The sequence below is a fragment of the Cryptomeria japonica genome, chromosome 4, assembly GCF_030272615.1.
Source record: "Cryptomeria japonica chromosome 4, Sugi_1.0, whole genome shotgun sequence".
Taxonomy (NCBI): Eukaryota; Viridiplantae; Streptophyta; class Pinopsida; order Cupressales; family Cupressaceae; genus Cryptomeria; species Cryptomeria japonica.
Window position 1 is genome coordinate 769,692,416 of NC_081408.1, and position 11,568 is coordinate 769,703,983.

Genomic DNA, 11,568 nt, shown 5'->3' on the forward strand with positions numbered 1-11,568 from the left:
AGATAACTCCAGGGACAATACCAAGTAAAATGAAATAGAAATTCTCTTGTTATGTCTAAAATGGTTTCAAATAGTGAAATGGTAACAAAAAATACCAGCAAAGTGCTCATCGTAGGTAATGTACCTCATTATGAACTCCTTCATGTCTTCCCAGAGACTCTGAAGGTCCAACTGGTTGTAGCCACCATCTTGGTTCTTCTTAATCTTTCTCTTTTCACTTTGTTTATCATAGAAAATAGAGAGGGCTTCTTCTGAATTCTTCCTTTCCCTAAAAAAAAAATTTCTTCCTTACTAAGCCCAGTAATCTTGACAATGAATGGTTCATCGATTCTGAACTCTTCCCCATACACACGTAGCACCCCATTATCCCAACTAGACACAAAAATGTCTGTGAGTAGGTGGTCCTTTCGATGATGTTTCTAAACATAGTTCTCCATAACACCATCCTTAATCTCCATCCAAACCTCCTCATTCTTCTCCTAGAGCTCACATGAGGACGGCTCCAATATTTTTTTGTCTCCACCCATTATGGTATTGTTTCTGTAGTTTTTTTGGCTAACACCGAAACCAAACTTCAAACTGACGCTAAACAAGAAGAGCCACAAGAACAATCTGGAACTCGCCTTCTCTCTTTTCTATGAAAATCATAACACATGTGATATGTCGTCATTAATTGTCAAGTGATGAAAAAATTTCATCGTCCTTCCTTGCCAACTCACATAACTGGAATGGAAAGGAATCCCCTTCCCGCCACCACTTTTTGTGATTTCTAATCACCCCTAAATTAGCCACGTGGTCAACTAGCCTATTATCCTCCCTCATAACATGTCTTATTTTAATATCCTCGATTTGTTTTTATAATTTTAAAGAACTCCACTATTAAATGGTTAATTGTTCAACTAGGAGGAGATTTTTTATTCAAACAAGTTATTATATTTAGCGAGTCACTTTCCAACCATACTTTGTTAAATCCTCCATGACTTTGTATTCTAAGCCCAATGTAAGCTGTATTTGCCTCAGAAAATGGTTTGTTTGGGTGCTTAGTCAGAGTGCCACTGTGGAGACAAGCCTACCATTGTGATCATAAGTCTTATGTCTTGCAAGACAATAAGCTCTATACTTGTTTCATGCACACAAAAAGAAAGTGAAAATGATTGGGAATAGTGGGATTTAGGAATTAATCTTGAATGAAGAAATGCAAAAACTGAAATAGATAATCGAAAGATATACCTCAGATCTACAATTGTTGATGGTAATGCTTTGCTTTTTGAATGAAATCACACACATTGTATAAAATGACCTGAAAACAACATAACCCTAATCAAACACACATGTTTACATATGAATGATGTAATTTTTCTCCAAAATGGTTGAATGAAAAATTGTAGCCTTGAAGATCTTTGAAAATGTAGCCTTGAGATTCCAAAAAATATTTGATGATGGATGCTTCATGGATACAAAATTGCTTGATTGCTTTGAGTTTTCAAATTAAAATTAATAGATTAATATCTTTATAAAGGGGTATCTAGGTCATTTTCTAATTAAGATGACCTCCAATGGTCATGTAGACCCAAAAAGTTGAATACCTACTAGAGAGATAGGGCCCTTGCTCCATTTCAAAATAGGACCCAACTAAGAGGGACTAGGGCATGGGTGCTCTATTCTATGGCCAAGGCATGGGCACCCTGGTCCTTCTTAGCAAGGGGCCACAATTAAGCCTTAGGGATAAGGACACCCCTCCAGGAAATCCAATAGTGGGTGTACATGACACTTAAACTATAGATTGAGCATAAATAGGACCTAAATAGGTGATGAGGAGGGGACATGCTAGTGTTAGATTAAGGTTGAATGTTTGGGTAGGTTTTAATTATATGGTAAGAGTTTAGGGTTATATTTAATTTTAGAGTCAAGTTATAAAAATATAAAAAATGATCACCAAAAAAATTGAAATGCATTTACTTAACAAAGTTAGAAAGTCTACATGAAATGAGGATAGAAATACAAACCAAAAAGAATATTTATCATTTATTACAAAAAGAAGTATAACAAACATATGAAAATAATCATAAATCTCATTTCCTTCCATATTACTTACATACCATGGGATTTAAGAGAGGACAATCTTCTTTGAGCTAAAACTACTTACATAGAAATATAAACCAAAATTACCTAAGGTTAGGGTTAAGATTCAATTAGGATTAGGCTACAATTAGAGTTAAAAGATAAATCTTTGAATTAAATTTACCATTGGGGTTTATTCAAATACAGTTGGTGTTAGGGTTCAATTATGGTCAAGATTAAGGTTCAATTCGAGCCAAATGTAAGGATGTATTTTATTTAAGGTTAGGTTTTAGTATGGGTTAAAATCTTGGGGTTCAATTAAATATAATTAGGGTTCAATTAGGGTTATAGGAGAACTATTTAATTTAACATTAGGGTTAAATAATAGTTAGAGTTCATATAAGGTTAATGTTAAGGCCCACTTAATGTTAGGGTTTAGCTTAGTTAGGGTCAGGGTTGTGTTCAATTGGGAGAACAATAGTATAGTTAGGGTTAGAGGTTGTGCTTGATTAGGTTTAAGTTAAAGGTTACCTTTCAATTTTGGTTAGGACTTATTAAGGGTTAAAATATTAGTGTTTAATAAAATTTAAGATAAAGGTTCAAGTAGTGTTAAGGTTAATGCTATTATCAGTTAACTGTATGTTAAGGTTCAAATAGGGTTATATGTAAGAGAAACATTTGATTTAAGACTAGGGATAAATTTTAGTTAATGTTGGAATAAGGTTAGCATTACTAGGGTTAATTAGGCAAAGGGTTGGGATTTAAAATAGGGTTAGTCTTATAGTTAGATTTAAATTGGGTTCACATTACAAGTAGAGTTAGGGTAAGGATTATATAGAGAAATAGGATTAGGGTTAAAATTAGAAATGGAGAAGTTAGAAATTATGAACGAAGAATACAAGGTAATATCAATCATATAATCATTTGTACAGAGGGTCAAATTTAAAGTGAATAGAAGTCTATTAAAAAGTATAAAATTTATCTTTATTAACATGAAAAGGGGAATTATTATCTTTGTGCTCAAGTTTTTGAGATTTATCCATCCATGACAGCCAATGGGAAGACCTTTTACAAGCAAAGGAAACTTGGCAGATAATAATCATGGCAACCTAGCAAGAAGCAGGTTATGCATTTCCAAAACATTTTCTTTTGAAATAAGGTAGATTAAATCTTCCAGGACAGTTTTGTAGTAACTGTTTCACTTAATGCTTAAACATGCATTTTAATAGAGTTAATGTGATGACTGTAAAACAGAAAGTTGTTTCAAGGATTTACAAGAGCTCAACCAGAGCTCATTGTGAGATCTAATGGATCTAGTTCACATTGACAACTACTTGATTAATTACCTGTTACTTCAAAATGTTCAGACGAGTATGTATTTTATTATAATTTAAAATAAACTTACTATTGCTCTTCAATCACATCTTCTTCTTAGCATTGTTCCTTGAATGATCTTCAGCGACTGCTTCCTTTGTCATTCGACTACTGAGTCTATTTATACACAAGCTAGGCAATTATTAAAGGAATGAATGGAAATAACTTCCAACTGGAAAGAACATTTATTTACACAATCCCATACAGTCAATGACAACCAACAGTGAATCAGAATTACTCCTCTTAATACTGAATCCACAACCTTTGTCAACATCCTATTTTTAGCACTATAAATCCATAATATTATGCAGATTTTTCATTCGATCTGCAATTCTATTTGCAGGCTATAAATCATTCTTCAAGAAAACCAACAAATATAGTAAAGAAGATCAACTATCAATTGCTTAGGATATTATCCTCTGTGTGTGTAAGCCACTTCCACGCTGGAAGCTTGAGACTAAGCAGCCCTAAAATATGGAGTGCTCTACATCATAATTTCTATAAAATTCTATTATAAAACTCGTTCACCAATTCATCAATCAAGATGCAGCTTTATGAATAAGTAATTAAATGGTATTGAAAAGGAATACCTATGATGGAAAAAATCAGGGAGGATTATCAAAACTTGTTACCGAGAGAATTTTCTAGAAACAAGAAATAGTTAGAAGCTGAATTTTTTTAGAATTCCTGAAGTTTCTGAATTCAACCATAAATATGAAGCTTTGCAATGCAAAATAATGCAATGTATTGTGGTTGTATGTTGTCAGAATTGAATATAATAAAAATTAAACTATTTAATCTTTTTATTTGATGTAGTATATTCTTTTACCTTATTTTATGTTGTTATTTCGATTTATAATTATATTATGAACTTAAATTTACAAAACTTACTGATATACCCCTCTCGTTACCACTAAGATCTACCAATGGTTCTTGTGCTTTTATTCTTTCATAAAACTTAGCAAAGTTGGATGAACCCTTTTCTTTACGGAATTTATTATGGTCACTTCTTTCTTTCACGTATGTTACTCGCCTTTTCATATCTCTTCCATTCTTCGAACATATAGGTCCACACATATTCTTCTAACTGATCATTATTACCATCACATTGGGTTGTCATACTATTCCCTTCATTTCTAACTAACAACAACTTACGACGAAATTAATGTTTTTAATGGGTTTAAAATAATAGAATGAATCTTAATATTTAACATATATGTACTCTCACTTTCAATCATAGAGGAGGTCATTGACCCCCTGATCTCCAACTCTGATTGCGACATGCTCTTGGCCCCTTACTCTTTGGAGAAATTAAAAAGGCCACCTTTGCACTTCACCCACACAAGGCACCTGGCCCTGATGGCATCACGGCTGAACTCTTTCAAAAAGGCTGGGAGTTCATGGGAAAGGATATATAGACTGTGGTGGAAGAATTTTGGAAAAAACACAAGTTTGTAAAAGAGATGAATCACACTATTATCTGTCTCATTCCCAAAAAGGTGGATTGCGACTCCATGTTTGATTATCAGCCAATATCACTTTGCAACACCATCTACAAGATAATCTCCAAGGCAATGGCTGAAAGATTGAAGATACTGCTCCCAAAGTTAGTCTCTGAAAATCAGAATGGGTTTACACCGGGTAGGGAAATTGCGGACAGCATCATCCTAGTGTCGGAAGTCATTCATTCACTACACAAGGAAAAACTAAAAGGTATGATTGTTAAACTCGATGTTGCCAAAGCTTACGATAAAGTAATTTGGAGATTTCTTTGCCATGTACTTGTCAAATTTGGTTTTCCTGGAAAATGCATTGAATGCATAAAATTTTGCATTAGCATTGTTAAGTTTTCAATACTTATCAATGTAAGATTAAGTGGATTCTTTGGAGCCACGAATGGCCTACAACAAGGGGATCCCTTGTCTCCTTCATTGTTTGTTCTCATGGTAGAAGTGTTGGGGAGACTAATAAAAAAGAGGCACCACAAAGGCATTTGGAAAGGAATCAAAGTCCATGAATAGTTTGAAGCAATTACACATTCTCAATTTTCTCATGACACCATCATATTCGGTGAGGCTTCCATCCAGGAAGCTTCAAGCATTAGGAACACACTAGAGGAGTATACATTGGCCTCAAGACAAGTTATGAATAAAGGAAAATCCCAGTTGTTCTTCTTTAACACCAATAGGCAAGCCCAAGGCAGAATTGCACAACTCTTGGACATAAGCATTGCGGAGCTCCTGATCAAGTATTTAGGGGTCTAGATTAACAAAGGGTGTAGACAATCCCAAATTTGGGAAGATGTTATTAAATCTTGTCAATCTAAATCAGAGAATTGGAAAAATAGATGGCTAACTCAAGCCGATAGAATTACCACGATCAAACCTGTTCTATCAGCAATTCCAATATATAGCATGTCATGTTTCAAAATGTCATTCGCTGTTGGAAAAAGTCTGAATAACTTATTGAAAAACTTTGTGTGGGATGGAGCTAAAGACAATAGGAAAATTCTGCTCATCAATTGGGACACTTTATGCCTTATTAAGGAAGATGGTGGAGCTGGCCTTAGGAAAATGGAATTACAGAATTCTGTTCTAGGTGTAAGCTATCTTGGAAAATGTGTAAGGAACCTCAAAAATTGTGGTGCAGGTTGTTCCAAAAGAAGTATCTTGATTCAGAAGACACTAACAAAATTCTCATGATGGCAAATACTGAGAGAGGCTCAGCTGCTTGGAACTTCTTATGGGATTGCAGGCATATTATCACAGATCACATCTCATGGCAAATTGGTAATGGTTGCACTGCATTGTTTTGGAGAGACTCTTGGGACGGGTTTCTAGCATTAGCAGAAACATTTAAAGACAAGGGATGGGTTGACATGGTGGAAAATTGCATAGGACAACATGTGTGCAATTACATGGAAGATCAAGTTGATCAAAATGGCCTAAGGAAATGGAAAAAAATCAACATTGGAAATCCCTCATTATGTGAGCAGCTATGGAAAGCAATAAAAGATAGGAAAATATCGGAGTAGCTCCAAACTCGGATATGAAGTTCAAAGGCAAAGAGGCTCCATTAACACTTGGCCACATAAATCGTGTTGGAATCAAAAAGTACTTCCAAAAGTCGGGGCTTTCTTGTGGATCGCTCTTCATAATAGAATCCTAATGGGGGATAGACTCAAAACTATTGGTATCTTGGGCTCTAATCACTATGTTATGTGTTGTGCAGAGGAAGAATCAGCAAATCATCTACTATTTTGTTGCCTAGTGGCAGAATATTGTTGGAATTGGTTCCTTGAAAGAATAAATTGGGCAATGGCTAAAAATGAAAGACTATTTGACTTCATTCTTGCTTGGCCAAACAGACAGAAGACAAAATGGTGTGATCTATGGTTAATTGGACCATCCTTAATAGTATGGCACATCTGGAAGGAAAGGAACAGGAGAATTTTCAAAGAGGCATCATTGCCACAATTCATGCTTGTGGAAAAAATCAAAACTACAATAGAGGAAGTAATAAATGGAAAGAAAATAAAAGGCAGTCCTAAAGTATATACTAATTGGGATGCACTAATGGACAAATGATGGGCTCTTAAAGAACCGCAATTATATGTCCCTCCGACAAAGCATCCGGATAGAAAAGCAATCAGATGGAAGGCCCCTCCAATGGATTGGACAAAATTAAACTTCGACGGTGCTAGTAAGGGGAACCCAAGTGAATCCGGTATAGGAGCCATAATCCAAGATGAGCAGGGCAATATCCTTCATGGGTTGTTTGGTGGCATTGGAGTTGCCACAAACAATGAAGCTAAGATTCATGCACTAGAGGCAGGACTGCATCTTTGTATTAGGTAGGGACTCTCTTGAATCATAATAGAGGGTGACTCACAGATTATAATAAATGGGATCAGTCGGTCAAGTTTACATAACTGGAAGCTTAATAAATGGGTACCAATGATAAACGAGCATCTAAGAACAATTGAGAGCTACGAGATTGGGCATGTCTACAGAGAAGGCAATCAAGTGGTTGATTACCTTACGAACCCTGGAGTTGGAGGAAATGATGACCCTATTTATTTTAGCCAGACATCTGCTACGGAGGATATCAAAGGACAATGTGTGAAGGACTACCAAAGATATCCATGACAGGGTATCGTGTAGCATGCCTGCATTTTTTGGATCTACCTGCCTGTCGAGACATTGTGGTGGCACCATGGTAAACATTGGAGGAGTACGATACTAAAAACTTGAACAAACAAAAACAAGCTCTTTGGTGGTAGGATCACATAGCCCCTGAACAACTCATCATGATGCCTGGAAATATCCACCACATCGTCCATGCTTCGGTGCAGAATGGAGATCCTGCCAAGATATGGACAGGGAATAATTGATGACTATCTCCAAATCGCATCCTTATAAGAAGACCGTCTCGGTGAAGGCTAACTATGAGAGAGCAAGTGTCATTTTGGGAGCATTATAGAGACAGAGTTGAGCCATGGCATATTTTGGAATAATCGGCTGCGTCAATTGCGAAGGCACGCTAAATATGCAATTGAGAAACCTGTTCTCCACGGATGACCATGTGTATGATTTTTTTCGGGGGCTCGTTGGCATCACTCTAAACTTTGAAAGGCATTGGTGTGACACAATGGTGCTGGAAGTTGTCCTCTTGGCTTTGGTGGATGTCATCGACTCTGGGGGAGCGCATGATTGAACTATTTGCAGGGTTTATAAAACCATTCATTGCGAACAGCATTGCCAATGTCATTTTAAGTCTGGAGGAGGCTATCAAAGTAAGCATACTGAAAGTCTACTTTCAGTTCGATAACTACCTACCCGCGAAAACAGAGGAAGACCCTGAAGATGAGGATAGTAATGACTCTGCCAAGGATGATGAATCTACTGATAGTGACACCGTTCGAGAGATGGCCCACAAGGAGGTTTGGAAGGAGGAACGTGAGCGACTGAAGACATCTGGAGAGAATGCATGGGAAGTATTTAGATGTGCAGTATTTAATGGAAACATGGAACCTTTTCAAAGATTGACTGAGTCAAATGATTGGTGGCTCCCTAAGAACTCCACCCGCAATGCAATTAACATTGGTGAATATGCAGCTGTGATTTATCAAGCCATTGGTGGGCAGATGTAATTTTGGGGTAGATTAGGATGACATTGTTTAGCTATTAGTATGATGAAAATGTGTAGGGAGTGTAAGGTCGACAAGGATTCTCTTATCTAAAAACTATGTAATTTTTTTAAGATTTATGCAATATAAGGAGCTATCCCCATTAATGATAGCACTTACTTTTAAAATAAAATAAAAACAAACAAACAAACAAACATATATGTACCCTGAATTTCATACAATTATGATAAGCAAATTTCATTAATGAATTTCAGTAAAATAAAAAAATAGATATTTTGTAATTTATTAATGATTATGTGCATAATTTGTATTTTAAATCATTAATTTTGTTAAATTAGATATTAATAATTTTAGATTATGACATAAAAAATAGTTAATTTAGGGCTAGAGTTGTTCAATTAGAATGTTGTTAAAGGTTACCTTTCTCTTTAGGTCGGGATTTAGTAAAAGTAAAAGTCTTACATGACATGTGCATCCAAACAAATAATGTTGCTTTGAAATTGTCCATAGATGAAAATGACTCAAATGACACAAAAATCTAATTTATTCTAGAATATACACTCAAACATAAAATATAAATTATATTTAAACTCAAACAAAAATTGAATCTAATGCACCTTTTGAATAAATATAAATATAAAATCGTGTATTTAAATTATATTTAATTTTCTTCCTTTTAAATCAATGTAAGACCTAAGCTAAGTCATAAAATAACACAATATAATATCTTTAAAAACTATTATAATTTATCAGTTTTATATAATTGAAAGCCTAAAAAATACACTTCATAATTAATAAAATTGTATTGTTTTCCTCATAAAGAATTAAGAATTATTATTATCTAAATTTTATTATCAGTCTTTCCTAAATTTTAATTAGAAACATTGTGAATATAAATGCATTTTGATCAATTGTGAATACAGGGTAATGTCAATCAGATAATCATTTGTACAGAGGGTCAAATTTAACGTGAATAGATTAAATAGAAGCCTATTAAAAAGAAAAAAATATATCTTTTATTAATCTGAAAAGGGGACATTATTATTAAGTAATTCCTGATAGAGACCTCCTTAATATGTAAATACAATTGAAGCCTGGAAAAACAAAATTTTAAAAATGATTTCGGAATTGTTTTCATTTTTTTAAAATTTCTGATCCATTGTGCCCCGTTGCAGGTTTTGTGATCATCAAAAGCTGAATTTTCTGTTCAAGTTTTTGAGATTTATCCATCCATGATAGCCAATGGAAAGACTGGGTTCTAAATAATAATCATGGATACACCTTTGACACACAAAGGAAACTTGGCAGATAATAATCATGGCAACCCAGCCAGAAGCAGGTTATGCACTTCCAAAACATTTTGTTATAAAAGAAGGTAGATTCAATCTTCTAGGACTGTTTTGCAGCAAATGTTTTACTGAATGACTTAAACATGCATTGTAATGGAGTTAATTTGATGACTGTAAAACACACAGTTGATTCAAGGATTTACAATCAAAATCAACCAAGAGGACCCCTCAAAGATCTTATTCTTACCATATTCTTTGTCATTGTGTCTTCAACTTGACTGAAGGGGAACAAACCTTATCAATTAAAAATATTTTTAAAACAAATAAATTTAGATACCATTAAAACAAAATTCAATATATATTATTAGAAACATATGCAAAAGTAAATTTTTTAGACAATTCCAATAAAATAAAAAGAAAATACAAAGTTACAATGTCGTATAACATTGCAACTATCCAAGTCCAATTGGAGAAAGAAGTAGTGGAGTTTCTTAAGAATTTTTCTTAATTATGTTGTTTTGTGCTCTTCACAGTGCTATCATTTTGTCACTTTTGGTTCTCTTGCTGAACCTTTCATGTTTTATCTATTTTCTAACTAGGCTTCGGGGCTCCATCCGGTAGTAAATTTCTGTCCAATGTGAAGCCAACAGAATTCCAGGTTGGCAGATTTTCGATGCATTGCAAAACTTGATATGCAGAATCGTGACCAAGGTGCATCTATTCAAGTTGAAGGGAATAGAATACTATGTTAAATGATCAAAACAAATAAATTCAGATGTTATTAAAACAACATTCAATATATATAGATACATATATTTTCAAAAACATATTAAAAGTAAATATTCTAAACAATTTTATAAATATATAAATTTTTCAATCCTATTCTAAATAATATTATATAACTATTCAACATTAAAAATAAATAAATATTCTACCTATGTGTTAGCTTTCCAATTCCACCCATTCTAACAAACAATCGCTTCCAGATATACTGCTGGAACATATACACTAGTTAATATCGCTACTATAATGAAAACAAAAACAGAAGTTTAAGATAACATAGCATAGCACCAAAAGCAATGAAGAAAACAAAAGAAAACAGAGTTATATTATATGCAACTTCCCACCTGGTTGCTGAATTTTGGGATATTTCCATTTGGAAACATTACATTTCATCAACATTTCAACAAAACCCCGTCTCTTAATCACAAGCTCAAAACTTAAGATGCTTATGCAGCAAATGAATGGCTTGCCTTTGAACAAGAGCCCGAGTTCCTCCTTTATAGAAAATTCTAGGGTTAGGGCTTCTTATTACGCCGAAGACGGACAACCTTCTTTTTTTTTTTTTCAGATCGACGGTTCATAGCAGATGATCAGATGATTATTTACCGTTGGATTTCGCTGTTCACGCATTTCGCATTTTTGGCCGAATCCTTATGGTTGTCCATTCACGCATCTTCCAATCCCTTCAGCTTTTTGACTCCGTCGGTATAGTAAAAATCTCCTTAGTGGGTTTAGGTTAAAAATATAGAATGTTTTTATTTTGAATATTGAATACATATACTTTAGAAATTAAATTTGAGGTACTCATTAATTTTATTTTAATTAAACTTGTACTCAAGGGCCCAAGTGAAAAAACATGAGGATGAGGTGCTTCTAAAGTGCCAAACCTTTTTTCAAAATGGTAGGTGTATA

At 34.2% G+C, this 11,568-nt stretch overlaps 1 long non-coding RNA gene across 1 annotated transcript; it reads right to left on the reverse strand.

Moving 5' to 3' along the window:
* Positions 1-10,212: 10,212 nt before the first annotated feature.
* Positions 10,213-11,125, reverse strand: LOC131033465 (uncharacterized). Its single transcript, XR_009103618.2, has 2 exons — positions 10,809-11,125; positions 10,213-10,590 (listed from the first exon to the last, which is right to left on the reverse strand). It is a non-coding gene; the product is annotated as an uncharacterized LOC131033465 (long non-coding RNA).
* Between the last annotated feature and the right edge of the window lie 443 nt (positions 11,126-11,568).